Source organism: Daphnia carinata, unplaced genomic scaffold (genome assembly GCF_022539665.2).
Source record: "Daphnia carinata strain CSIRO-1 unplaced genomic scaffold, CSIRO_AGI_Dcar_HiC_V3 NW_026452937.1___fragment_1, whole genome shotgun sequence".
Taxonomy (NCBI): Eukaryota; Metazoa; Arthropoda; class Branchiopoda; order Diplostraca; family Daphniidae; genus Daphnia; species Daphnia carinata.
The window spans coordinates 48329-54402 of NW_026712464.1; positions in this window are offsets into that span (position 1 = coordinate 48329).

Below are 6074 nucleotides of genomic sequence, written 5' to 3' on the forward strand. Positions count from 1 at the left end.
AATACCGTATCGGTTCAAATATAGGTTTCATTTTCACAACCGGCAACGGGTTGTGTGACCCACAAAAAATCTGCCGCTTACTCACTAACTGCCGGTTATTTTTTTCCTAAGGGTAAGAAGGCTTTTAAAGAAGTTCTTTCAAGCATTTTCCGTGGATTCCACTCGTTCTTTTCAATTTTTTTGTTGGTCTTTCAACTTTTACGTCATTTTCTTCTACGGTGATGCCGTCAAACACATTTTGAAGACAACCTTTTTCTACAACTTTTTCAACTCTTTTGAAGAGCAAAACACAGAAAAAGATAAGCTTTGTAATTCACTCGTTCCAGCGGTAGTTTCCATATACTCCTTAAAAGATAAAGAAGAGGCAAAAGCATTTTCCTCTGTGTCTTCAATATTGGAATTTTTATATTTTCCTAAGAACAAACGATGAAGAAACAAATTAACAAAATACTACAAACAGGCAACTGAAGCATATTTATGACTTTATACAATAAAAATTTAAGTCTATTGATATACAGTACCCACCAGAAGAATTTGATCACCCCCGTCCAATTTTGCTGTTTTAACACGCGTAGGATAGGCTCTACGGTGTCTCACGCCGGAATTTTTTTCTTATAGAAATATTGGACGCAAAATTATCGGGTTTTTTTCATTCGAAAGATAAAGGAATGCTTTTTATCTCCAGTTTTTTTATGTAAAATCCGTTCAGGATTCTATGAAATAAATCATAGACATAAAATATTTGATCACTCCTAAAATCGCACGCATGTAATGTCCCTACCCGCGGCTTAGCCTTAGGATATGGGGTGGCAAAGGTGGGAGAAATAGTAAGGTAAAAAATTCAGGTGAATTTTTTTTTGCCACCCCTATATCCTAGGGCTAAGCCGCGGGTAGGGACACTCCGTGCGTGCGATTTTAGGGGTGATAGATTATCTTTGGTTGACATGGAGCAAAATGTTTGACTGCGTACAACATTTCTTAAAGTGCAATGGTCTATTTTTAAGCCAGACTTCATTCCAAGCTTTGGAGTGGAGACAACAATGTTACAAATTTGAACTGGACAATTCCTATATTCCAATTAGGAATCAGTTTCTAAACATCTGGTAACACATTCATTTTGCGATCGATATTTTTATTAGAAAAACTTATTGTGTCTCAAGACTTTATATAACCGTGCCATATTTCACCTTCCAAAGAATCAATTAAGGTTTACTAAAGGGAATGCTTTCAATTAAAATGATGCTCAGTATTTTTTTTGCATAACATTTGTAATAGAATGATTGTGAACTCCAAGATTGCACAGAATTAGCCTTTTTTTCCATTGATTTTACTAATACGTGGACTGCATTTTCAGACTTATAGGGCACACTACATGTTTCACTTTCTAAACAAGAAATCTAGGTATTTTAAATGTGATTGCCCTCGAAATGTTAGGATAAAGAATAGTTTTTTATGAATTTAGTAACAAAAGGCTGACTGCTTACAATATTTCTGAAGATAGTGTGGTCCTTTAGAATCTTGGAACGGAGCCATTCCAGAAAGACATTTATATCATGGCAATGTTTCAAGTTGAATTTGTAAAGGCAAAAATGGTCTTTGCTATTTGAAAATTACACTATAAATAGTTGTTGTCCAAACAAGGTCTTACTGTTATTTCACATATGTTTATTTTCATTATAACTTTTCCCTTTTCCTAGAAAGACGTCGAGTTCATCTCGACTGCCACAACCCGTGACGTATAATGATACATTTACGCTGCAATATTGAAGTAAGCAAGTATTCCCGAACCGCATCGTCTCCTACCGAAGGGTTTTTGGATCAAATCCAGCATCGAAAAAACTTACTTCCTTTGAAGGTACTTCTTAAGTTACTGTGACACACAAGTCGTATGCCATTTGTGGTTCGTTGTCAGGCATGCTGAGAGCCAAAGATTACGTAAGACCGGGAGAATGCTGAGCTGGTGACTTCAAATAGTCCTTCAATATCGGAGACATAGTGTTACGTGTTTTGGCTAGCAACTTTATAAGGCTTAAGCACTCGGATAGAACATTGTGCAACTGTCAGGAACGGTGCCGTGTTGTAGAACGGTTGTAAATATTACCCATTTTTGCTATCGTTTTTGCTATTGTTTGTGTGTACAGCCAAAACCCGTCTCTCATCAATTATTACGAAACCATGAATTGTTTGGTAACAAAAATGCCACCACGCCGTCACTGACCGACACTGAAAAAGAGGAGAAAATAGAAAGCAAACAAAAAAAAAATGGCTCAAGAAGTTGCAAAAGCCAAGGCAAACCTAGAGGACAATAGAAAAAAGGAAAAAGAGCAATACTTCCGTGATTAAAAAAAAGACAAACAGGTCGCTTAAATAAAATCGGGCAGACACAAATCGTTGAAATACACACTACAATAAGGAAGACACAAATCTCTGAAATATAGATCACAATAGGGCAAACACTTAAGACTAGACTCTAACTATTACCGCTCTTGGAAGGGCTGCCATATACTAGTACCTATTTCAGAAAATACCAAAACAGTAACCGACGTCACGTGACCCAACACTAATCAGTAATGAAATGTTATAAATTATTGTATTGCATAAATTAAACGTTTAATTAAAATATTAATCTTAAATTACAAAAAGACATACGAAAACCCATAGGAAATCTAGAACATACAGGTCTACAACTGATATAAAACATTACCCAAATAAAGGAAAATTCATCGATTGTTCCAGCCATGAAACCAAAAATGATCTAGTTAGAAGAGAATACTTAGAATTATTTAATAAAAACTGCATGAATGATACTCCTTGATATAACTCATCATGTAAAATTAAATCAAACATTTTCTGTAATGAAAAAATGGAAAAATAAAACGGAATATTACATTCCTTTTTTCCAGTTCTTGCTGCTTCACAGAAAACCTGTAAAATTTATCATTTACAAATAAGATACACATAAAATGATGAAAAATCTGGCGAATAAAAAAAACTACTTACTGTTAAGACCATCATTGGAAATTAAATTTTAACTCGTTTTTCAATTTATGAACAAATTAAGATTTTGACAGCTGGCTATATCTAGCATACCTGTCTTCGGGAGCCATTCAGGGAACTAAATTAATATGGTAATCGTAACTATACATATAAAAGGTAAACGTAGAAGCTATCAACAATAAAATCTGTACAAAATGTAAATACTTTTAATTTAGTAACTAAATTCTTCCAATAAAGCATACCTAATTGGTAAAAAAAATGGCTGCCGATATCAGCAAAAATATGGATCAAGTGAATGCAACATCAAATCAGAATACTTGCTATGAACTAAAAACTGTTTTTACGTCAACGGAGACCATGTTCTTCGAATATAGATCATGATACTCATTCAATCACGTTACATTGAATACACGTATATTTGATACTACTTGAATGGAGATCATGAAACTTATTGTATCACACTATACTCACGTTAAATGGACGTATATTTAATTCTGTTTGAATTTAATTCTTGAAATTCGTTGTTTCAAACTATATTCAAATTGAATACACGTATATTTGATACGGTTTGAATGTAGATTATAAAAGTCATTGTATAACACTATATTCACATTGAATACAAGTATATTTGATGCTGTTTGAATGTAGATATTGAAACTCACTGTATCACCTTATATTCACATTGAGCATACGTATATTGGACACTGTATGAAAGTAGATCATGACACTCATTCTATCACATTTATTCACATTGAATACACGTATATTGGATACTGTTTGAATATAGATCATAAAACCTGTATCACAATACATTTACATTGGATACACGTATATTTGTCCTATTTACATTTACTTCTTGAAACTCGTTGTATCACATTATATACTTGCTATTGTTTATATATTTGCTACTGTTTGAATGTAGATCATGAAACTCATTGTGTCACACTACATAAACAGTTAATACACGTAGATGTGATACTGTATGAATGTAGATAATTAAACTTATTGTATCACACTATATTTACATGGAATATATATAAATTTAATCCTGCTCTGTCATAGGAAGGAGGAAAAGCCTTAACCAGTGGAGTTGAAAAAATACGCCCACTGATTGGAGCACGGATTCATACTGCTCCCTTTCTGTTCACCTACAATTTTGTGAAAGTAACATAGCAAAATTTTAACCAAATTTTTCTTTTATTTTACTTCTTCTAGGGAAACCCAGAAGTGAGCCCCGCTAAAAAATTGCAAACAAATACTTTTCAATTCCAGCAAAACACACACAAAAAAATGTCACGATCGTCTGCCGTAACACGAGCGGGCCTGGAAGGCCAACTTTCGATGACAATGGAAAAGATAAAGGGATGCCAGTACCTTAAGATGACTGCAGAACTAGATAACGATATTGCAACGGAGACCGAACTCCTAAAGCTGCGTTATCAGAAATATATCAAGGCAAGCGACCAAGTACGATGGGCCTTACAAACTCCAAATGCTACCGACGAGCAAATTGAACAAGATTACTCCACAATAGCAGAAGTAGAAGAAGAAATGAGCACCATACTCGCCTTCATTAAAAACAAACGAGACGATTACAAAAGACAACAAGACTTGGAATTTCAAGAATTGCAGCGAAAAAATCAGAAGCCAGATAAGCGAGGATAGAAACAAGTTGCTACAAGACCAACAACAACTTTTCGCAACTCTAATCTTCACAGCAATAAACCTATGCCGTACAGATTCAACAACTAATGCCGCAAAACCAGACTTCTGTTCAAGCAGCAGCACCTCCCGTACAACAACCGACACGTCTTCCTCACAGACAAATAAGGCATTTTAAAGGTGATATCCTTGAGTGGACATCATTCTGGCAAAGCTCTAATGCCTTCATCCACTGTCTACAATGTCGAATGTTGGAAAAGGGAAGCGTATTTGTGCGTTGAAAATCTTGAACTCACTGCAGCACACTACAACATTGCTACAGCAGAGCTAAAAAGAGTCTACGCTAACTCATTTATGTAAGTTTGACAGTCTAGCTTCCGCTAAAACAATGGCGGATGTATCGGCAACTCACCATCCAAGTCTCATATAAACGCCTTGGAAACCCTCGGGGTTGAAAAAGAATCGTTTGGAGGACTCCTTGGCACACAATTAATGAAGTTACTTCCTGCATAATTGCAGTAAGAGTGGTCAAGCTCCGAAGGTAAAGGCATCACGGGCATCTCAGCCCTACTGAATTTCATTAGAGACCAAGTTAACGCTGCGGAAAGGCTTAAAAATTATACAATTAGTCAGGATGGTTAAGAACTGGTTAAATATTCGCCTTGTTATTGGACCAATGGATTCGTAAACTTTAATGACATTCCTTACGCGTTTCGCAATAACACTTCGAAACCAGTAAACGCAAGTATCGTATTACCGATACAAACGCTTGCGCTTTCACACAAAAGCAACCCTGTGTATAGTGAGACTATTTTTGATTTGATCATATGAGTAACATGGCTGATATTGCCGCAGCTATCAATGAACATTCACCGAGCGAATTTTCAGCAAATCATCGACCATGTGTGACCAATGGTTCATTATCAGCCTCTGAGTGAACACTTATACAAGCTGGTGGGAAACTAAAAAAATATTTCTTTATCGGTGTAATCTGCCTATAAAAGGATGGCCTTTTGTTCATAAGTTCAGCTCTTCCCTTTTCACCACACAGTTCGATTAGCTCTCGTCTATAAATTGTTATCTGTTTAATTTTATTGTGTTGTTTCTGTTTCTATGTCTTTATTCTCTTTCTCACTGCGTACTCCGGTAAGATTGATTTGGTATTACTCCGTTTTATCTTTCCAGTTACCAGCTTATTTTATATAATTGTGTATCTCCTTACTTGATTTGTTTTGCCTACGATCAGAAAATATATTCAACATTGTGGTTAACACCTCCCGAATTCTTTTCTTTTACTATTTCCCTTAATACCGTATAGCCATCATTTTTCGCCGAAGATGCTTTTTGACAGTAGTTAATAAAACTCATCTTATGACATTATGTTCACATTGAATTAGCAGACGAAGTTTTGTCAT